The 24,465-nt window shown below is 43.1% G+C and overlaps 1 protein-coding gene across 2 annotated transcripts in view; it reads left to right on the top strand.

Annotated features, from left to right (window-relative positions):
- The window catches only part of LRP1 (LDL receptor related protein 1), a 385,437-nt gene that overhangs the window by 151,591 nt on the left and 209,381 nt on the right, over positions 1–24,465 (top strand). The window lies entirely within an intron of this gene.

Raw genomic sequence — 24,465 nt, 5'->3', positions numbered from 1 at the left:
CTGGGTGCAGCAGTGGTGACACAGCCAGAGTTTTTAGATGTATCCTGTAGCAGAGCTGAGAAAGCTGCCCCCGCCCCCTCCAGGCTCTGTATGTGCATTGTCTACTGACAGTGAGCTACTAATCTGTGCTGGGGGAGGAGTTGGACCACTTGGCATGCAGAAGCTATTGTTTGGCAGTGATAAGTTTTTATCAGCTGGAGATTATTATATTGAAACAGCAACACACATCACTGAAATCAGTGTCTAAGCCCCTACCTCATGTTACCCAGATTAAACAGCAAAAAACTGCTGACCGATTCCCTTTTAATATATTTTGTATAAATGTGGCTAATGCCATGCTGCACTATTAGGCTATGTGCCCACGATGCAGAAATGCTCTGGATTTTTCCTGAGCGTTTCTGCATCTCCCTGGCAGAAAAAAACGCATGCGGATTGTACATGCGTTTTCCTGCCAGGGACATGCGGAAATGGAGCGGTTACCCACTGACATTTCCGCATGTGGATTGACAAGCGCTTTCCAAGCGATTTGCATCACTTGGAAAGTGCTTGTGACAACTATGTCACACTATATAAATCCATGCAAACAGCATCAATTTATATAGTGTGACCCGTGAGAGTGGTAAAAATAAAAAAATAAATATATACTTACCCTCTGATGGCCCCCAGTGTCCCGCTCACTCTGTTCTCCCTTGCCGGCAACAGTGAATTGAAAGACCTGCCGACGTCAGCGTCACGTGACCCGTCACATGACTCTGACGTCAGCGCAGGTCCTTCAACTCACTGCAAAGTGCCGGGAACCAAGCAGGAGCGGTGCGCGGGCCGACAGAATGTAAGTATACATTTATTTTTTATTTTATTCTTGTTTTTTACAGCTTTTTATGGTACCTGGGTGTGGAGGAGAGTCTCATCTTCTCCACACTCGGGTACCATCCGCACATTAGAACGCGCCAATAACGCCAATAACAAATGCAGTCTTGCGGACTTGGCGCGTTCTAATGCAAGTCAATGGCGGCGAAAAGCAGCGCTTCCGCAAAATTAATGGACATGCTGCGGATTTTTGAGCGCAGCATAAACGCTGCGGAAAAATCCGCAGCATGGGCATTGAAAGTGCGGAATTGCATAGGGGACCATGGCAGAAGGCTTACCATGAGTTTATCATGCGATTACGCTGCGGAAATTTCCGCACCAAAAACGCATGAAATACGCATCGTGGGCACACAGCCTTAGTATTGTGTTCTCAGTTTGGTTGCCATGCATGAGATGGGTTGGACTGTATGGGCATATAGTATATCACCTTCCCCATGTCAGCTTCAATATATGCAGCTTCTCCATAGGATGTGTGACCACATGAACGTGTATGTTTTTAAAGCCATGGTCCCCAGGATCTCATTCTGGGTACCAATTTTTTAAGTAGTATGAAAAAAAGATTCAACACATTTAGTGCTTTATTACTTTTTTATGTGATTTATTCATTTTAATAGTGGCCATCTTGGATATTGTATACCGTATTTTTCAGACTATAAGATGCACCGGACCATAAGACGCACCTAGGTTTTAGAGAAGGAAAATAGAAAAAAAATTTAAGCAAAAAATGTGGTCACGATGCCCTGTTAAGTGGGAGGGGGTTTGCTGCAGACACTGGAATAGGGGTAATGTCCCCCAATTCCATCCTGGTAGATATGCCCCCCTTCCTATTATACGTGGCTCCCATCCCCATCCTGGTATGCATGGCACCCCTCCATCCTGATATGCATGGCTCTCCTCATCCCTATCCTGGTATGCATGGCTCCCCTCATCCCTATTCTGGTATGCATGGCACCCCTCATCCCTATTCTGGTATGCATGGCACCCCTCATCCCTATCCAGGTATGCATGGCATCCCTCATCCCTATCCTGGTATGCATGGCATCCCTCATCCCTATCCTGGTATGCATGGCATCCCTCATCCCTATCCTGGTATGCATGGCACCCCTCATCCCTATCCTGGTATGCATGGCACCCCTCATCCCTATACTGGTATGCATGGCACCCCTCATCCCTATCCTGGCAGGCATAGCACCCCTCATCCTTATCCTGGCAGGCATAGCACCCCTCATCACTATCCTGGTATGCATGGCACCTCTCATCCCTATCCTGGTATGCATGGCACCCCTCATCCCTATCCCGGTATGCATGGCACCCCTCATCCCTATCCCGGTATGCATGGCACCCCTCATCCCTATCCCGGTATGCATGGCACCCCTCATCCCTATCCCGGTATGCATGGCACCCCTCATCCCTATCCCGGTATGCATGGCGCCCCTCATCCCTATCCTGGTATGCATGGCACCCTTCATCCTTATCCTGGTATGTATGGCTCCCTCATCCTTATCCTGGTATGCATGGTCCCCCTAATCCCCATCAGGCTGCACATAAAAAAATATACACTCCTACTCACCTTTCTTCTCTCTCCTCCAGCGCTGCATCCTGTCTGCCCGCACTGATCTCTACATGTGAGCCGTTCATGACTTCACTGCCATGCGTAGCTCACAAGTAGAGATCAGCTGCTGGAAGTCACTGCTCCCCACAACGGGACTGTGTGCACGGGGAGCAGTGACTTCATGCTCCTTAATAGCTGGCACACAGCGTAGCTGCAGCGCGGCCCCTGCTGCTGCCGGGCGATCGCGTGTGCCCGCTGATAAAGGGCATGAATATTCACCCCCTCCTCACGCCCATGGGAAAGGGAATATTCATGCCCTTTAATAGCGGGCACACACGATCGCCCGGCGGCAGCAGGAGGCGCCCTGCTGATACACTGTGTGTCGTTATTAAGGAGCATGAATTTTCAGTGCTCCCCACGCCTATGGGCATGGGGAGCACTGAATATTCATTTTCTTTAGCAGCGGGGACAGTGTAGGCTGAAGCAGGTGGCTGCTGCCTCCTGTGCCCCGCTCCTCTCCCGCAACCGCTCCCCCCAGCACAGTATATATATATACCCCCCAGAAACATTCGGACTATAAGATTCACCACCCATTTTCCTCCAAAATTTTGGAGGAAAAAAGTGCGTCTTATAGTCCTGAAAATACGGTAATTTGTTTTTTTCTATTGAGCGTTATATTATGTTGGTGCATATTATTTTCTCAAACATTTCTATTATATGTGATAGATCGGGTTAGCTCATGTGAGATGGAAAGCATGCATGACTATTTTAGTTGTGCAGTTATTTCTAAGGGCCAAGGTTACAAAGTAGCTGAATTAGAGAGCTAAACGCACAGGGCTGTAGGGCTGTGGGGCTGCCCAGCTGTGCTTCCTGTGAGAGCTTAAATGCCAGTTTGGATGTGTCATTGGGCTGCGTGCTACTGGCGGAATAAGGAGACAATCTGTACAGACAGCAGCCGAAGACTTAGGCGATGATTTAAACTGAAGCTTAGTCATTTAGAGTACATTTCAGCACTTTACACGTGAACCCAGCCAGAACAGACTGTGGCAGGACTTCTTGAAGAAAAGCTTCTCACCACTGTCTGTACTAAGAGTTATGTGGAAGGATGGAGGCTGATCTGAGAAGCCCGGATCTGACATGTTCTCCCTCTGGGGCACTTAATATTAACATTCACATGCACTTTGGTCTGGTTGTTTGGGCCTTCACTTACTAACATTCTTCATACTATTCCTGCTTATTTCCTATCAGATCGGCACCATTGCTTGTACTCTATTCCAGGAGTTATGTGCTTTAATTATATCTTATTACTGTAGCCAGCTAACATAGTGCTCTAACTTATAGCTGGCAACCTCGCTGTTTGTGATGCTTTAGATGCCTGATAGTCCATGCAGTGATGTGTCTTCTCCTTATACACGAGAATGCGCAAGACTGAGGAGAAGACGTGGCAGTGCAGAGAATGTCTATGCATTTATAAACCTCTGACTTTTTTTTGGCTCAGGACTACCTGATTTTGCTGAGATTATCTTGAGATAGTCTTCTCAGCAAATTTAAGACGGCTGACAGCTATGCTATTCTTCCCGACTCCAAGTTGGGTGATGGCTCTTCTTCTCAACACTGGTTTGGGTAAAAGCTCTTCTTCTCAACACTGGTTTGGGTGAAGGCTCTTCTTCTCAACACTGGTTTGGGTGAAGGCTCTTCTTCTCAATACTGGTTTGGGTGAAGGCTCTTCTTCTCAACACTGATTTGGGTGAAGGCTCTTCTTGTCAACACTGGTTTGGGTGACAGCTACTATTCTCACTTTTCTGACTCTGTTTTATGTCATGGCGGTTCGGGTGACGGCTATCCTTTCTGATTCTGATTGAGGCGACTTCTACCCTCTCCGATTTCCCAAAACCTTCTGATTCGTGCACCTTCCAACCTTCCCAACTCTGCTTCACCTATCTTCTAATGGCGATGGCCGGTTTTGTATTTTTTTATTTTATGCCACATCTTTTTGTCTGTATTATGCACTTTTCTGTATATAAAAAGATCACTTTCACCTTTTTGTGCATATAACCCAAATGAACACCAATCCATTTAGAAAGGTGTCTGCATCTCACTATAAAGTATGTGTGGATAAATACGTAATTGTGACTAAGGAGCAGTTGGCTGTAACCTAGGCCATGAAATGCAATTTTATTTTTAATTACTGTTGTTTTAATTAAAAGATTAAGCATTATCCTCAGCAGAAAACATTGCACTTGGATCTTTTGTATGCCAGGCTCTGGGTATTTCCTAATAAACTTCAAGGTTAAAAAGCAACTGGTCACATTAGTTCACGGTTGTCTTATTTGGGCAACATGCACAAGGTACATAAACCCTATTGCAGCTGTGTTACAGCCAAAGTGTTCAAATTTTGAGTAAATTAATTGTACAAGTAAATATAAGAAACTTTGTAATATATCTACGGTATATCAGAGATATATGCTTCTTTCTCCACTTATAAGCCACTTTTTCTCACCCTGTTTCATGAAAAAACTGCTAAAATCATAGTTACATAGTTACGTAGGTAGGTCCATCAAGTTTAACCTTCCTCCCCAATTGTACATTTTGTCACTAATTTAACTAAAACCCACAATGTTATGTGGATCGAAGAAATCATCCAGCCTTTGTATAAAAGCTGTTATAGTGTCGGCCATTACTACCTTTTGTGGTACAGCATTCCACAGTCTGACTGCTCTGACTGTAAAGAACCCTTTCCTGTTTAACTGCCGGGAATCACCTTTCTTCCACCTGTAATGAGTGCCCCCTGGTCCTTAGTATGGTCTTTGGTAGGAATAAGTCATGTGCTAGTCCTTTGTACTAACCACACATATATTTATACATAAAAATGAGATCCCCTCTGAGGCGTCTTTTTTTCTAAACTAAACAAGCTTAACTTTTCCAACCTCTCATCATATGAGAGGCCTTCCATCCCTTGTAATAATCTTGTTGCCCACCTTTGAACTGACTCTAACTTCTGAATATTCTTTTTAAAATGTGAAGCCCAAAACTGGATCCCATATTCTAGATGTGGCCTCAGTAGTGATTTATAAAGAGGTAACTATACGTTGGGATCGAGAGATTTTATCGCATCTAGTCTCCCCCCACTAGCTCAGAGACATAAAAAAATAGAGATATCACCTGCAGCTGAGAAAACTGGTGAAAAAAAATGATACAAGTTATATCATAGCTAGAAATAGGGTTGTTCATCATGTACACACACATCTTACTCCCTGAAATCACAGATACAGTACAGACCAAAAGTTTGGACACACCTTCTCATTTAAAGATGTTTCTGTATTTTCATGACTATGAAAATTGTACATTCACACTGAAGGCATCAAAACTTGGAATTAACACATGTGTAATTATATACTTAACAAAAAAGTGTGAAACAACTGAAAATATGTCTTATATTCTAGGTTCTTCAAAGTAGCCACCTCTTTGCTTTGATGACTGCTTTGCACACTCTTGGCATTCTCTTGATGAGCTTCAAGAGGTAGTCACCGGAAATGGTCTTCCAACAATCTTGAAGGAGTTTCCAGAGATGCTTAGGACTTGTTGGCCCTTTTGCCTTCACTCTGCGGTCCAGCTCACCCCAAACCATCTCGATTGGGTTCAGGTCTGGTGACTGTGGAGGCCAGGTCATCTGGCGTAGCACCCCATCACTCTCCTTCTTGGTCAAATAGCCCTTACACAGCCTGGAGGTGTGTTTGGGGTCATTGTCCTGTTGAAAAATAAATGATGGTCCAACTAAATGCAAACCGGATGGAATAGCATGCCGCTGCAAGATGCTGTGGTAGCCATGCTGGTTCAGTATGCCTTCAATTTTGAATAAATCCCCAACAGTGTCACCAGCAAAGCACCCCCACACCATCACACCTCCTCCTCCATGCTTCACGGTGGGAACCAGGCATGTAGAGTCCATCCGTTCACCTTTTCTGCGTCGCACAAAAGATCTCAAGAACCAAAGATCTCAAATTTGGACTCCTCAGACCAAAGCACAGATTTCCACTGGTCTAATGTCCATTCCTTGTGTTCTTTAGCCCAAACAAGTCTCTTCTGCTTGTTGCCTGTCCTTAGCAGTGGTTTCCTAGCAGCTATTTTACCATGAAGGCCTGCTGCACAAAGTCTCCTCTTAACAGTTGTTGTAGAGATGTGTCTGCTGCTAGAACTCTGTGTGGCATTGACCTGGTCTTTAATCTGAGCTGCTGTTAACCTGCGATTTCTGAGGCTTGTGACTCGGATAAACTTATCCTCAGAAGCAGAGGTGACTCTCGGTCTTCCTTTCCAGGGGCGCTCCTCATGTGAGCAAGTTTCTTTGTAGCGCTTGATGGTTTTTGCAACTGCACTTGGGGACACTTTCAAAGTTTTCCCAATTTTTCAGACTGACTGACCTTCATTTCTTAAAGTAATGATGGCCACTCGTTTTTCTTTACTTAGCTGCTTTTTTCTTCCCATAATACAAATTCTAACAGTCTATTCAGTAGGACTCTCAGCTGTGTATCCACCAGACTTCTGCACAACACAACTGATGGTCCCATCCCCATTTATAAGGCAAGAAATCCCACTTATTAAACCTGACAGGGCACACCTGTGAAGTGAAAACCATTTCCGGTGACTACCTCTTGAAGCTCATCAAGAGAATGCCAAGAGTGTGCAAAGCAGTCATCAAAGCAAAAGGTGGCTACTTTGAAGAACGTAGAATATAAGACATATTTTCAGTTGTGTCACACTTTTTTGTTAAGTATATAATTCCACATGTGTTAATTCATAGTTTTGATGCCTTCAGTGTGAATGTACAATTTTCATAGTCATGAAAATACAGAAAAATCTTTAAATGAGAAGGTGTGTCCAAACTTTTGGTCTGTACTGTATGTGTTAATTGAGTTGTCTCACCTTAGGCTGCAAGTCAGCAGTCACTCTATGTGACTGCAGACTTGTGAATCTTCACATCGCGCACACTGTGCAGTGTTAGGACTCTTTGGTGATGGGAGCGGGCGGCCATGTGAACGCAAGTATGCGATTTGTATACTTCCGGCCACATTCCGACTAGACATCTAGTTGGCCCTGCACGTCTAGTCGGCACGGGATTGCATGTATACAAATCATATACTTGAGGTCTAGCGCTCCCCCGCTCCCGGCGCTGGACAATCCTCACAGCACGCAGAGTGTTCGATGTGAAAATTCACAACTCTGCAATCACACAGATTGGCTGCAGACCTGTTCTTTAAGGCCGACAACCCTTTAAATGAAAACATTATGTTTCTAGAATTTATAGATCAGACATCAGAGTATGTACATTCATTGATGAATGTGCTCCATAATTTAAGGAATTTATATTTACTCTTAGATGCTAAGTAGTACTAGCTGTATGCATGTATCTTGGTCAATGATGTATATGGTCATTGGTGGTCGCTGATAAAATATGAAATGGAGATAGTCTGTATATAAATGTCTGTACCATGTATATTTTTCATACGGCTGTTTTAGTTCTACCCAGCATTACCTGCTGATCCACTCTTTAAATGATTTAGATTTGCATAAGTATTTATATAATTACCACTAGCCCATCATGGGGCTAAACTCCAGGAATTTAGTCATGATTTCCAAATCAGATTCTTTCCGGGATCTAATTCTCTAACCCTCTGGTGCATAAAGGGTTTTCTTTGTAAAGCAGGCACGAGCTGTACAATAAATCTGCTTATTGAAGCCAACACGGTTTCGGGACGGATTAAAAGTTCGAGGGATGCTAATTACTTGACTCCTTCTCCACGGAGTCCAGCCTGTTTTTTTTTTTTTTTCCCTCATTGTATGAAAGCGATGAAAACATTGTTATGTGAATATGAACTTTTATTGTGTTCCCATTTTTTATAATTTAATGCTGTTTTGAATAGTTTTTTTTTTACCTGAAGGGGCGCTGTTCACTTAGTGGTTTTTGTTTTTCCTTTTTTTACACTTAGGGGTTTCCCAAAAGTTGAAATTGATAGTAATCCTTATATCTATCGAATATTGTAGGAATCTATGAGATAGAACACCCTGTTTAGTAGTATTGGCCCAGGTGATTTGTCCAGATCTATTCTGTTTCAATATTACCTTGGAAATGTCCTAACATACACTTGGAACTAGAATCCGTCCTATTACAAGTTAATAAGGGAATAGAGAAAAGGGTTTCTGGAGCTGGTGTTCTTGATGGAAGCAAAGGAGCAGTCAGTATATTGAGGCTATTTGGAAATGGTTAATCCAATTCTTGTATATCTCTCATATCAACCTACTGTGTCCAAGCTAGAAAGCTGAAAATCCATGTGTATTGTGCCACTTCCTTCCTTGTCATCCGTTTCCTACTTCGCTTGTGTTCATTTACTGCAATATTGATCAGTAAACTATACAAGAAATCAGGTGTCTCACAATCCTACTGGATTCATTTTAATATTATATCCTCACATATCTCTGCCGCCTTCACGCTACTCTTCTGTCCCTTCTCTACACATGCATGAGTGAAAACCCCAAGGCTAAGTACACATTCTGTTCAGAAATGGTTTGATGGCTTCCATCTAAATCCCTGAAAAATTGGATTAAGACGTGCCCCTGACGGAACAATTCAATACAGTGAGACAAAAGGACTTCAGTTTGCGGTGGTGTCCATCTTTTTAGACTCGCAGAAGAGCATAGTCTAAACTCTGTTTGTCTCATTGTACTGAATGGCCTGGTCAAGGTCACATCTATATATACAGAAGCCCTGGATGGCTCCATCAAAGACACGTCTAATCCTGTTTTTCAGGGATTCAAATGGAATCCTTGGACGGAGCCCTGTAGGAACCCCCCCTAGTGAGTAAAATGTTAAGGGCGTGTGCACGTGGGCTGGATAGGAAGGTTATTATTTTTGCCTGGATTTTCCATATTACAGTGCTCATATTGTAGATGGGTTTTTATGACATTTTGAAATTTTACAGTGGATTTCAATGAAAAAGAATTAATTTGTGATAGGTTATCATCACTTCTACAATGAAAGCATTGTGGGTACGGAGGGTAGCAACTCGTCTACAGTGTTGTTAAGCTGTGCTCAATACATTTGTTGCAGCTGTGGATTTCTCAAGGTCTTGTCAAGCAAATCTAGAAAATTTCTCTGGAATCACAATAGAGTACGCGATGTAATCGGTCTTTACTTGCTGTTTTGTAAGCCAAGGTCAACAAGGAAAATCTGCTAGAGCCACAAGAAGTCTGACGGACAGCGAGTTTGAAGTTTTCCGATCACTTTGTGTTTCAGAGTATTGTTCTAAATCTCCTTCACCTCATTATTGGATCTTGTCTACATCACTGGTCACATCAGGTCCTATGTTCGTGGCAATTTTATTTTCTCCAATCTTTGATTCTAATCCGTGTATTTCTCTACGATATCTACACAGGACAACATACGAGTGGGACAGAATGATAGTACTGAAGCAGACGGTCCAAAGGTCAACAGAGTCTCCTGACAAGTCAGGTCATTCTTCGAGGAGGCCCCCTGCTTGTATCTAATATAAAGGCAGCCTAATATCCGTAGATTACATCTAATGCTCTCATTTCCTCCCTAGACCGTGTTTGTTTGCTTATATTGAGCATGTTATCTGAAATATTCCTGTCCGGGCAGACACCTAATTATGGAAGTAATTACAAACTTCTTGGAATCCGTCCATGCTGCTGAAATCTGTGTGTAAGAACTGCACTCTTGTTTTCTACCTCTAGACCCCATAATCTGTATTTAACAGAAAAGGAGCTTAACGGTGAAACCGAAAACCTTGAGGCGAGCGCCGTCTATTAGGCCGGTGATCACTCCCCCCAGGGAAGGGGGAATACTGCCCAGGAGGTTGTGGCATGTTGCCGGGAGGGGATTGTTGGGGGTGTGGGTGGTTGGACTCATTTTTATAAAACCTTTTACAAACTACCTGAAGAGGACCCATATTTCCAAGTACTCTATCCGAGCCTGGTGCCTTCTGAGTGAACGTGTTGTCTGGCTTGACGTTGTTTTCATGCAGTGTCTGGTTTCTGGCTCATGTTGCGGGGATGTCTGTGCAGACGTCTGACCCCAGATGGCTGGGAGATTAGGACATGTTACATAAAGTACATGTGACTGCGTGTGTCATACTGCTCGGACTGTAGCTTTTGGACAACATGTTCTTGGCTTTATTTCTTACTGGGCCGTTTCTCTCCTTTTGCTCTCCCTCGGTAGTGATTACATTTTTAGCGAGACTGTTAGACATCACTTATACTAACATGGTCTGTAGGAAGGACGCTGTAAATTACAGTAGTTGGTGAGATGAGTGCCTGGTTCACCCCATTATTTCCAGCCGCATGTGTGTTACTGCTTTGAAAAAAAAAATCACTAATGTACACTACCGTTCAAAAGCTTGGGGTCATTTAGAAATTTAATTATTTTTTAAAGAAAAGCACATTTTTTTTTCAATTTTTCAATGAAGCTAACATGAAATGAATCAGAAATACACTTTATACATTGTTAATGTGGTAAATGACTATTCTAGCTGCAAACGTCTTGTTTTTATTCCAATATCTACTTAGGTGTATAGAGGCCCATTTCCAACAACCACCAATCCAGTGTTTTAATGGTACATTGTGTTTCCTAACTGTGTAAGAAGGCTAATGGATGTTTAGAAAACCCTTGCACAAGTATGTTAGCCCAGCTGAAAACGGTTTGGCTAATTTGAGAAGCTATAAAATTGACCTTCCTTTGAGCTTGTTGAGAATCTGGAGCATTACATTTGTTTGTTCTATGAAACTCTCAAAATGGCCAGAAAAAGAGAACTTTCATGTGAAACTCGACAGTCTATTCTTTTTCTTAGAAATGAAGGCTATTCCATGTGAGAAATTGCCAAGAAACTGAAGATTTCCTACAAGGGTGTGTACTACTCCCTTCAGAGGAGAGCACAAACAGGCTCTAACCAGAGTTGAAAGAGAAGTGGGAGGCCCAGCTGCACAACTGAGAAACTAGTTTGAGAAATCAACGCCTCACAGCTCCCCAACTGGCAGCTTCATTAAATAGTACACGCAAAACGCCAGTGTCAACTTCTACAATGAAGAGGCGACTCCGGGATGCTGGCCTTCAGGGCAAAGTTTCAAAGAAAAAGCCATATCTGAGACTGGCTAATAAAAGGAAAAGATTAATATGGGCAAAAGAACACTGACATTGGACAGAGGAAGATTGGAAAAAAGTTTTATGGACAAACGAATCAAAGTTTGAGGTGTTTGGATCACACAGAAGAACATTTGTGAGACGTAGAACAACTGAAAAGATGCTGGAAGAGTGCCTGATGCCATCTGTCAAGCATGGTGGAGGTAATGTGATGGTCTGGGGTTGCTTTGGTGCTGGTAAAGTGGGAGATTGGTACAAGGTAAATGGGATTTTGAATAAGGAAGGCTATCGCTCCATTTTGCAACGCCATGCCATACCTGTTATGTTCTGCTACCAGAGCTAAGGAAAGAGAGGAGATCTGTCCCTACGATAGAACTCAGCTGAATCCCTACGATGTAACAGGGAACCTGATCCTGCGATCAGACCTGCTAAAGTCCTAAGCTAGTCTGTACGAAGACCTATAGATGTGGGGGAGGAATCCCTACAAGTACTAAGGACTGGGAGGAATATGGGACACCTCCTAACAGAAATAGTAGCAGACAGACGAACAAACAAAATATAAAGAACATAGAGGTCAGTAAACCAAGCAAACTAACAGAGCAAGACACAGAGCACAGGCTAGCTAGAAAGTAGATATACAATGAAGTCCAGCAAAGCCAGAAGGGCGGAGCAGGATTAAATAGGCCAACAAGGTCATGTGACCAGCAAAGGAAAAAAAACCTAACAGCAAGGTTCTAACAGTACCCCCCCTTCTAAGAGGATCCTCCGGATCCCCTAGGACCAGGCTTATCAGGAAATCTCCTGTGAAACGCTCTGATAAGTCTGGACGCGGAAACATCATCTGACCTCACCCAAGAGTTATCCTCGGGTCCGAAACCTTTCCAGGCCACAAGATACTGCAAACTACCTCTATACCGTCTAGAGTCAAGGATGCGAGAAATTTCATATTCCCCGTCCTCCACCACCGGAGGAACAGAGGCAGAGGCGTCACCATCCGACACAACAGCTTTTTTTAACAGAGAGACATGAAAGACCGGATTAATTCTCCAGGAGGTAGGAACCTCCAACCTAACAGCAGATTGGTTGACAACCTGAAGCACCTTAAAGGGCCCTACAAACTTGGGACCCAATTTCTTAGAAGGAATCCTCAACCGCAGATTCCTAGAGGACAACCAAACCATGTCACCAACAGCGAACAAAACCTCCTGTCGTTTCCTATCAAAGTAGTCTTTAGATTTTCTGTTGGCCTCCTGAAGATTACCACGCACATCCGTCCAAACTCTTTCCAAATCACCGGAAAAATTCTCCTCCTCAGGCACGGCAGATCCCAACTTGGAGAACGACCCAAACGACGGATGTCTCCCAGAACAACAAAAAAAAGGCGAACAACCAGCAGAAGACGATGTATGATTGTTCAGAGCAAATTCGGCAAGTGGCAGAAACTCAGACCACCCCTCTTGATTGTCTGCCACAAAACAACGCAAGAACTGCTCAACATCCTGGTTTTTCCTTTCTGTCTGGCCATTAGATTCAGGATGATATCCGGACGAAAACGACAAATGAATTCCCAACCTGTCACAAAAGGCACGCCAAAAACGAGCCACGAACTGAGGACCCCTATCAGAAACAATGTCAGTAGGAACGCCATGAAGTCTGACAATTTCCTTGACAAAGGCCTTAGCGAGAGTTTTAGCGCAGGGCAGTTTGATGAAGGGAACCAAGTGACACATCTTACTAAAACGGTCCACGACCACCCAGATGACAGTAAAACCCTCAGAGGGGGGAAGGTCAGTTATAAAGTCCATAGCCAAATGTGTCCAAGGAGCACTGGGGACCTCCAAAGGACAAAGCAACCCCGCAGCAGGAGTATGTGAGGACTTAGATCTAGCACATACAGTACATTGGCGTACCCACTTAACCCCTTAATAACATCTGACGTACTAATACGCGTCTGTGCCCTGGGACTTAAGAGCCAGACCCGTATTAGTACGTCATCGCGATCGCGCCCGCACACAGGCTGTGCGGGCGCGATCGCCGCCGGGTGTCAGCTGATTGTCACAGCTGACACCCGGTACTATGTGCAGGGAGCGGTCACGCACCGCTCCCAGCACATTAACCCCCGCGATGCTGCGATCGAAGTCGATCGAAGTCGATCGCGGCATTGCGGGGGCAAGGGGAGGTGATCGGCGATACTCACCTCCTCTTCCGGCTTCCAGCGCAGTCTGCAAAGGCTTCCCGGGTGTTGCCATGACGACCCGATGTCGTCATGACAACATCCGGGTCACCAGAGAGCAGGAAGATTGCTTGGACATGCGCAGTGCATCTCCAAGCAATCTTCACACTGTGCACTTCTGACAGCCTTCATGGCATAGGGATGGTGCTCCATTCCTGTGCCATGCAGGCGATCAGAAAAAAAAAAGTGAAAGTCCCAGAGTGGGACAAAGTAATAAAGTGTATAAACTGTGTGAAAGTGGAAAAAAAAAAAAAAAAAAAAATGTGCAAAAATATTATAAAAAAATAAAAAAAATAATACACCAAAAATAAAAATATAATGTACCCATCAATAAATATTATTATAAAAAAAATAAAAAAAAAACAATAAAAGTACACATATTTGGTATCGCCGCGTCCGGAACAACCTGACCTATAAAACTGTCCCACTAGTTAACCCCTTCAGTGAACACGGTAAAAAAAAAAAAAAAAAAACCAAGCAAAAAACAATGCTTTATCACCATACCGCCAAACAAAAAGTGGAATAACACGCGATCAAAAAGACGCATATAAATAAAAATGATACCGCTGAAAACGTCATCTCGTCCCGCAAAAAACAAGCCGCCATATAGCTCCATCAGCCGAAAAATAAAAAAGTTATAGCTCTCAGAATAAAGCGATACTAAAAAATATTTATTTCTATAAAATAGCTTTTATTGTGTATAAGCGCCAAAACATAGAAAAATGATACAAATGTGGTACCGCTGTAAACGTACTGACCCGAAGAGTAAAGCTGCCTCATCAATTTTACCACACACGGAACAGAATAAAAAAAAAAAAAAAAAAAACAATTCCTGAATTGTTGGTTTTTGTTTATTCTGCCTCCCAAAAATCGGAATAGAAAGCGATCAAAAAATGTCACGTGCCTGAAAATGGCACCAATAACAACGTCAAGTCATCCCGCAAAAAACGAGCCGTCACATGACTGTCTGCCAAAATCTGGAAAAATTATAGCTCTCAAAATATGGCGATGCAAAAACTAGATTTTACAAAAAATGCGTCTTTTAGTGTGTGACAGCTGTCAGTCATAAAAACCCCATATGATTCTGGCATTGCTGTAATCACACCGACCCGAAGAATAAAGTCGTCTAATCACTTATACCGCACAAGGAACGGCGTCAAAAATAAACTCTTGAGTTAGGATTGGGCTAGGGTTAGGGCTGGGTTTGGGGCTAGGGTTGTGCTGGGGCTAGGGTTGTGCTGGGGCTAGGGTTGTGCTAGGGTTAGGGCTGGGGTTGGGATTTTTTTCAAAAGTAAGAAAAAAAGATGACGATATGGCGACTAGTGTTGAGAGCAAGTGCTCGCTACTTGAGTTTGCATCGGGTGCTCTGGTATGCATTTAGTATCGTGGGTATTTGAGTGACATGCTCGAGTCTCTGCCCCATATGCTTCGCGGCCAAAAAACTTTACGGGGATTGTCTGCCATGCACGAGCGATCCCCGCATGTTTTTTTTTGGGTGTCTAATAACCGTGAAACATGCGGAGCAGGGACTCGAGCATGTCACTCGAGCACACGCTGTACATGGTGCATACCTGAGTACCCGATGCAAACTCAAGTAGCGAGCACTTGCGCTCAAGAATAATGAAAACTTATTCAATATGATGACCTAATGTAAACAAATAATGTGCCGTACCTCTGGGTTCAAAATGTTCACTATACACCTTAATAAAATCTTTGAGGGGTATAGTTTCCAAAATGGGGACACTTGTGGGGGAGCTCCACTGTTTAGGCACATCACGGGCTCTCCAAACGCGACATGGTGTCCGCTAACAAATTGAATGGAAAATCGGCTCAAATTGTTAGCGGACGCCATGTTGCGTTTGGAGAGCCCCTGTGTGTCCAAACATTGGAGCTCCCCCACAAGTGACCCCATTTTGGAAACTAGACCCCCCAAGGCACCTTTCTAGATGCATAGTGAGCACTTGGAACCCCCAGGTGCTTCACAAATTGATTCGTAAAAATGAAAAAGTGAAAAAAAAAACACTTTTTCATTTTTATGAATCAATTTGTGAAGCACCTGGGGTTCCAAGTGCTCACTATGAATCTAGATAGGTGCCTTGGGGGGTCTAGTTTCCAAAATGGGGTCACTTGTGGGGGAGCTCCAATGTTTGGGCACACAGGGACTCTCCAAATGCAATGTGGCGTCCGCTAACAATTTGAGCCGATTTTCCATTCAATTTGTTAGCGGATACCATGTTGCATTTAGAGAGTCCCTGTGTGCCCAAACATTGGAGCTCCCCCACAAGTGACCCCATTTTGGAAACTAGACCCCCCAAGGCACCTATCTAGATGCATAGTGAGCACTTGGAACCCCTAGGTGCTTCACAAATTGATTCGTAAAAATGAAAAAGTGTTTTTTTTTTCACTTTTTCATTATTACGAATCAATTTGTGAAGCACCTGGGGGTTCCAAGTGCTCACTATGCATCTAGAAAGGTGCCTTGGGGGGTCTAGTTTCCAAAATGGGGTCACTTGTGGGGGAGCTCCAAAGTTTGGGCACAGAGAAGCTCTCCAAACGCAATGTGGTGTCCGCTAACAATTTGAGCCGATTTTCCATTCAATTTGTTAGCGGACACCATGTTGCATTTAGAGAGCCGCTGTGTGCCCAAATATTGGAGCTCCCCCACAAGTGACCCCATTTTGGAAACTAGACCACCCAAGGCACCTATCTAGATGCATAGTGAGCACTTGGAACCCTCAGGTGCTTCACAAATTGATTCATACAAATGAAAAAGTGTTTTTTTTTTCACTTTTTCATTGTTACGAATCAATTTGTGAAGCACCTGGGGGTTCCAAGTGCTCACTATGCATCTAGATAGGTGCCTTGGGGGGTCTAGTTTCCAAAATGGGGTCACTTGTGGGGGAGCTCCAATGTTTGGGCACACAGGGACTCTCTAAATGCAACATGGTGTCCTCTAACAAATTTAACGGAAAATCGGCTCAAATTGTTAGCGACACCATGTTGCGTTTGGAGAGCCGCTGTGTGCCCAAACATTGGAGCTCCCCCACAAGTGACCCCATTTTGGAAACTAGACCCCCCAAGGCACCTATCTAGATGCATTGTGAGCACTTGGAACACTCAGGTGCTTCACAAATTGATTCATAAAAATGAAAAAGTGTTTTTTTTTTTCACTTTTTCATTGTTACGAATCAATTTGTGAAGCACCTGGGGGTTCCAAGTGCTCACTATGCATCTAGAAAGGTGCCTTGGGGGGTCTAGTTTCCAAAATGGGGTCACTTGTGGGGGAGCTCCAAAGTTTGGGCACACATGGGCTCTCCAAACACAACATGGCGTCCGCTAATTATTCAAGCAAATTTTACAATCAAAAAGTCAAATGGCGCTCCTTCCCTTCCGAGCCCTGCCGTGCGCCCAAACAGTATTTTTTCCCCAAATATTGGCTATCTGCGTGCCCAGGGGAAATTGCACAACAAATTTTGGGGTCCATTTTTTCTTGTTACCCCTGTGAAAATAAAAAAAATTGGGTCTAAATTAACATTTTTGTGAAAAAAGTTAAATGTTCATTTTTTTCTTCCACATTCAAAAAATTCCTGTGAAGCACCTGAAGGGTTAATAAAGTTCTTGAATGTGGTTTTGAGCACCTTGAGGGGTGCAGTTTTTAGAATGGTGTCACTTTTGGGTATTTTCTGTCATAAAGACCTCTCAAAGTGACTTCAAATGTGATGTGGTCCCTAAAAAAATGTTTTTGTAAATTTTGTTGGAAAAATGAGAAATCGCTGGTCAACTTTTAACCCTTATAGCTCCCTAACAAAAAAAAATTTTGGTTCCAAAATTGTGCTGATGTAAAGTAGACATGTGGGAAATGTTATTTATTAACTCTTTTGTGTGACATATCGCTCTGATTTCAGGGCTTAAAAATTCAAATTTTGAAAATTGCAAAATTTTCAAAATTTTCGCCAAATTTCCGTTTTTTTCACAAATAAACGCAAGTGATATCGAAGAAATTTTTCCACAATCATGAAGTACAATATGTCACGAAAAAACAATCTCAGAATCAGGGGGATCCGTTGAAGCGTTCGAGAGTAATTACCTCATAAAGTGACAGTGGTCAGAATTGTAAAAATTGGCCCGGTCATTAACGTGCAAACCACCCGCGGGGCTTAAGGGGTTAATGACTTCCTTCTGCCATCCAGGCCACCAAAAACTGCGACCCACCAGTCTCTTGGTCTCAGAGATTCCGGGATGACCTGCCAACCGAGATTCGTGACACTCAACAAACAAATCTCTCCTAAAGGTCCCAGGCACAAACAACCTCCCATGAGGAGTGTTAGATGGGGCATTCTCCTGAGCTTTAAGAATCTCATCTTCCAAAACGGAGTCTAAAGCAGCTATCACAACACCTTCTTGTAAAATGTTTTCCTCTTTCTCAGCACCGACTATGGGAGAAAAACTGCGAGACAAGGCATCCGCCTTAACATTCTTAGTACCAGGGATGTAAGTAACGGAGAAATTAAACCGCGAGAAAAACAGTGCCCACCTAGCCTGACGGGCATTCAGGCGCTTGGCAGCGTCAAGATATATCAGATTTTTATGATCCGTAAGAACCTGAACGGGAAATTCCGCACCTTCCAAGAAGTGGCGCCAGTGTTCAAATGCGAGTTTAATAGCCAATAATTCCCGATTACCAATATCGTAATTCAATTCAGTCTCCGAAAATTTTTTTGAAAAAAAGGCACAGGGATGTAATCCATCCCCGTTATCCTGAGACAATACTGCGCCAACCCCCACAGAGGAAGCATCAACCTCAACCAAAAACGGCCTAGTAACATCAGGCTGCATAAGGATGGGAGCAGAGGTGAACCTCTCCTTGAGATACACAAAAGCTTCAATGGCCTCAGAAGACCACTGAACCGCATCAGCACCTTTCCTGGTGAGATCAGTCAGAGGTTTGACAATACTAGAAAAATTTTTTATGAATTTTCTATAGTAATTGGCGAAACCCAAAAACCTCTGTATCGATTTCAAACCAATAGGCCTAGGCCATTCCTGCACAGCCTGAACCTTAACCGGATCCATCTCAAAACCTTTGCTGGAGATAATGTAGCCCAAAAAACTAATTCTCTGTACAGCGAACTCACATTTCTCCAGCTTAGCAAAAAGCGAATTGTCCATTAATAACTGTAATACCTCACGCACGCTCCGCCAATGAGACTCCAGATCTGGCGAATAAATCAAAATGTCATCCAAATACACAACCACATTTTTACCGATCAAAGGTCTAAGGATGTCATTAATCAGATTCTGAAAAAATGCAGGAGCATTAGTAAGACCAAAAGGCATAACCAGATTCTCAAAATGACCCACAGGAGTGTTAAAAGCAGTCTTCCATTCATCACCCTCCTTCATGCGCAACAGATTGTATGCCCCCTTAAGGTCAATTTTAGAGAACCACTTGGCCCCCAATAACTGGTTAAACAGATCAGGAATCAATGGCAGTGGGTAAGGATTGCGTACCGTAATTTTGTTAATCTCACGAAAATCCAGACAAGGACGTAAACCGCCGTCCTTTTTTTTTACAAAAAAAAATCCAACCGCCACAGGAGACTTAGAGGGCCTAATGTGACCGGCGGCCAAACTTGTCTGTATGTATTCCTCCAAAGCCTTCCTCTCAGGAATAGTAAGGTTAAATAAACGACTTTTAGGAAGAGTCGCTCCAGGGACAAATTCAATAGAACAATCATAGTCTCTATGGGGAGGCAAAACCTGCGATTCCTTCTCAGAAAAAACTCTCCAAAAATCCTGAATAGGAACAGGCAATTCTCCCCTATCCAAAGCTGCAATACGCCCGTTACAACACTTGTCATAACATTTATGGCTCCAGGATTTAATTTCACTGGTAGACCAATCCAGTACAGGATTGTGACATTTTAACCAGGGCAATCCCAATATTACTGGAGAAGGCAAGTTATTCAACACTACCAAATCCAATTTCTCATGGTGAACACCATTAATAGTGAGAGGAAATTCACAGACCTTGAGAGTAATATTCTTCAAAGGGGAGCCATCCACAGAAACCACAGCAATGGGGGATGATAAAGGTTCAGGTTTTAAATTGAGTTTTTCCACGAATCCCCCATCAATTACATTCAGTGTAGACCCGCAATCAACAAACACCCGAAATTCCATTAATTTTTCCTGAGCAATCGTGGAAGCAGCTAAAAATACACCCTTGGAATTTAAACAGGCAATACGGGCATGACTGACCATTTTTTTTTCTTTCTTCATACGAAGCTCACAGCCTTTAATCAAATGACCAGATTTTCCGCAATAGAAACACAAGCCTTTCGAAAAACGACGGTCTTTTTCTTGAGAGCGAGGTGCCACCGATCCAATCTCCATCGGTTCACCACTGTTAGTACACACATTATCATAACCAGAAACTGACATAGCAGAGGATTTGCTCTCATTAACCCTAGCACGCAGTCTTCTATCCACCCGTATAGCTAATTGCATAGCCTGTTGCAAATCCTCAGGTGTAGGATAAGCAATTAGCAGGTCTTTAACCCTTTCACTGAGCCCAGCAAGAAATAGACTTTTCAGAGCAGAATCGTTCCACCCTGTTTGAGTGGACCAACGACGAAAATGTGTACAATATTTTTCGACATTACCTGATCCTTGTTTTAAACGTCTCAACTCAGTTTCAGCTGATGCGACACGGTCAGGATCATCATATAATAGTCCTAAAGCAGAAAAAAAACTATCCACTGATCTGAAGCATGTATCACTAGGTTGCAAAGAAAAGGCCCACTCCTGAGGCTCTTTGCGCAAAAGTGACATTATGAACCCTACGCGCTGGGATTCATCCCCAGAGGACTTGGGTCTCAAACGAAAATACAATAAGCAAGCATTTTTAAATGAAAAAAATTCTCGATGTTCACCAAAAAATAAATCCGGCAAACATACCTTAGGCTCCAAGAAATGTGCTCCAGAACAGTTACTCACGTGCTGACGGAGCTCGGCCACTTCCAGAGAGAGTCCCTGCAGGCGATGAGCCAAATCCTGAACCGACACCATGATGGAACAGAAAAATCTTTCCTTAGAGAATTTGCTGGCTGGACTTACTGTTATGTTCTGCTACCAGAGCTAAGGAAAGAGAGGAGATCTGTCCCTACGATAGAACTCAGCTGAATCCCTACGATGTAACAGGGAACCTGATCCTGCGATCAGACCTGCTAAAGTCCTAAGCTAGTCTGTACGAAGACCTATAGATGTGGGGGAGGAATCCCTACAAGTACTAAGGACTGGGAGGAATATGGGACACCTCCTAACAGAAATAGTAGCAGACAGACGAACAAACAAAATATAAAGAACATAGAGGTCAGTAAACCAAGCAAACTAACAGAGCAAGACACAGAGCACAGGCTAGCTAGAAAGTAGATATACAATGAAGTCCAGCAAAGCCAGAAGGGCGGAGCAGGATTAAATAGGCCAACAAGGTCATGTGACCAGCAAAGGAAAAAAAACCTAACAGCAAGGTTCTAACAATACCCTGTGGACAGCGCTTGATTTGGAGCCAATTTCATCCTACAACAGGACAATGACCCAAAGCACACCTCCAAATTACGCATGAACTATTTAGGGAAGAAGCAGGCAGCTGGTATTCTATATGTAATGGAGTGGCCAGTGCAGTCACCAGATCTCAACCCCATTGAGCTGTTGTGGGAGCAGCTTGACCGTATGGTACGCAAAAAGTGCCCATCAAGCCAACCCAACTTGTGGGAGGGGCTTCGGGAAGCATGGGGTGAAATTTCTCAAGATTACTTCAGCAAATTAACAGCGAGAATGCCAAAGGTCTGCAATGCTGTAATTGCTGCAAAGGGAGCATTCTTTGACGAAAGCAAAGTTTTAAGAGAAAATTATTCTTTATAATAAAATCATTATTTCTAACCTTGTCAATGTCTGGACTATATTTTCTAATCATTTTGCAACTCATTTGATAAATAAAAGTATGAGTTTTCATGGAAAACACAAAATTGTTGTGTATATGATTCAGTTATCAGTATTTCGCTATCACATCTGGTTCTGGGAAAGCTGGGAGACAAATAATATCACCAGAACTTGAGTTTGCATACATTTTTTAAGAATTCATATTTCCGGACCATAAGATGCACCTAGGTTTTAGAGGAGGAAAATAGAAAAAAAAAATTAAACAAAAAATGTGGTCATGATGCCCTGTTAAGGGGGAGGGGGTCTGCTGCTGACACTGTTATAGGGGTAATGTCCCCCAATTCTGTTAACCCCTTTACCCCCCAGGTTGGTTTGCATGTTAATGACCAGGCCAATTTTTACAATTCTGACCACTATCACTTTATGAGGTAATTACTCTGAAATGCTTCAACGGATCCCACTGATTCTGAGATTGTTTTTTCGTGACATATTGTACTTCATGATAGTGGTAAAAGTTCTTCGAAATCACTTGTGTTTATTTGTGAAAAAATTGGAAATTTGGCGAAAATTTTGAACATTTCAAAATTTAAATTTTTATTCCGTTAAATCAGAGAGATACAGTACAGACCAAAAGTTTGGACACACCTTCTCATTTAAATATTTTTCTGTATTTTCATGACTATGAAAATTGTACATTCACACTGAAGGCATCAAAACTATGAATTAACACATGTGGAATTATATACTTAACAAAAAAGTGTGAAACAACTGAAAATATGTCTTATATTCTAGGTTCTTCAAAGTAGCCACCTTTTGCTTTGATGACTGCTTTGCACACTCTTGGCATTCTCTTGATGAGCTCCAAGAGGTAGTCACCGGAAATGGTTTTCACTTCACAGGTGTGCCCTGTCAGGTTTAATAAGTGGGATTTCTTGCCTTATGAATGAGGTTGGGACCATCAGTTGTGTTGTGCAGAAGTCAGGTGCATACACAGCTGATAGTCCTACTGAATAGACTGTTAGCTGCTTTTTCTTGCCATAATACAAATTCTAAGTAAAGAAAAACGAGTGGCCATCATTACTTTAAGAAATGAAGGTCAGTCAGTCCAAAAAATTGGGCAAACTTTGAAAGCATCCCCAAGTGCAGTTGCAAAAAACCATCAAGTGCTACAAAGAAACTGGCTCACATGAGGACCGCCCCAGGAAAGGAAGACCAAGAGTCACCTCTGCTTCTGAGGATAAGTTTATCCGAGTCACCAGCCTCAGAAATCGCAGGTTAACAGCAGCTCAGATTAGAGACCAGGTCAATGCCACACAGAGTTCTAGCAGCAGACACATCTCTACAACAACTGTTAAGAGGAGGCTTTGTGCAGTAGGCCTTCATGGTAAAATAGCTGCTAGGAAACCAGTGCTAAGGACAGGCAACAAGCAGAAGAGACTTGTTTGAGCTAAAGAACACAAAGAATGGACATTAGACCAGTGGAAATCTGTGTTTTGGTCTGATGAGTCCAAATTTGAGATCTTTGGTTCCAACCACCGTGCCTTTGTGTGACGCAGAAAAGGTGAACGGGTGGACTCTACATGCCTGGTTCTCACCGTGAAGCATGGAGGAGGAGGTGTGATGGTGTGGGGGTGCTTTGCTGTTGACACTGTTGGGGATTTATTCAAAATTGAAGGCATACTGAACCAGCATGGCTACCAAAGCATCTTGCAGCGGCATGCTATTCCATCCGGTTGGCATTTAGTTGCACCATCATTTATTTTTCAACAGGACAATGACCCCAAACACATCTCCAGGCTGTGTAAGGGCTATTTGACCAAGAAGGAGAGTGATGGGGTGCTACGCCAGATGACCTGGCCTCCACAGTTACCAGACCTGAACCCAATCGAGATGGTTTGGGGTGAGCTGGACCGCAGAGTGAAGGCAAAAGAGCCAACAAGTGCTAAACATCTCTGGGAACTCCTTCAAGATTGTTGGAAGACCATTTCCGGTGACTACCTCTTGAAGCTCATCAAGAGAATGCCAAGAGTGTGCAAAGTAGTCATCAAAGCAAAAGGTGGCTACTTTGAAGAACCTAGAATATAAGATATATTTTCAGTTGTTTCACGCTTTTTTGTTAAGTATATAGTTCCACATGTGTTAATTCTTAGTTTTGATGACTTCAGTGTGAATGTACAATTTTCATAGTCATGAAAATACTGAAAAATCTTTAAATGAGAAGGTGTGTCCAAAGTTATGGTCTGTAGTGTATTGTAATGTCTCTCTTTGTAAAACCTTTTGTATATTTTTCATAAACACTGCCTCCCTTTTGGATTAAATATAACCTTTTATAGTTCTGTTTCTTTTGCTCCGTAATTGTTCCCTCCCCCGACGCCATATACGCTACCAGAAAGCGGGCATCCAATCAGGCCTGTATTATATTTTAAAACTGATCGGTGGTGGCAGCGATTAATATTAAGTGGGTTATCATGAGGCTTTCAGTGATAGTACGAGGGCATATACATATATTCCATGTGTTGGAAGGGGGTGTGTATGCCGTACGCTCATTGCTAGCTTGCTGATAACTTCGTGAGAACAGCCTACAGCCTCCTATATTGATCATCGGCCAATCGTGCAATTGTCCGGACGGTAGGGGGCAGCAGAGAGCTGTTTGCTTAAGAGATCACAGTGGGTTGTCCCTGTGAGTAATCGGGATCGTGCGAATCCCTTACATGATCCTTT

This window comes from Phyllobates terribilis, unplaced genomic scaffold, assembly GCF_046119375.1.
Source record: "Phyllobates terribilis strain yellow unplaced genomic scaffold, ASM4611937v1 Scaffold_2__4_contigs__length_985480577, whole genome shotgun sequence".
NCBI classification, from domain to species: domain Eukaryota; kingdom Metazoa; phylum Chordata; class Amphibia; order Anura; family Dendrobatidae; genus Phyllobates; species Phyllobates terribilis.
Note: the sequence above shows the minus strand (reverse complement) of the source record. Positions and strands in the feature narration are given on the sequence as shown.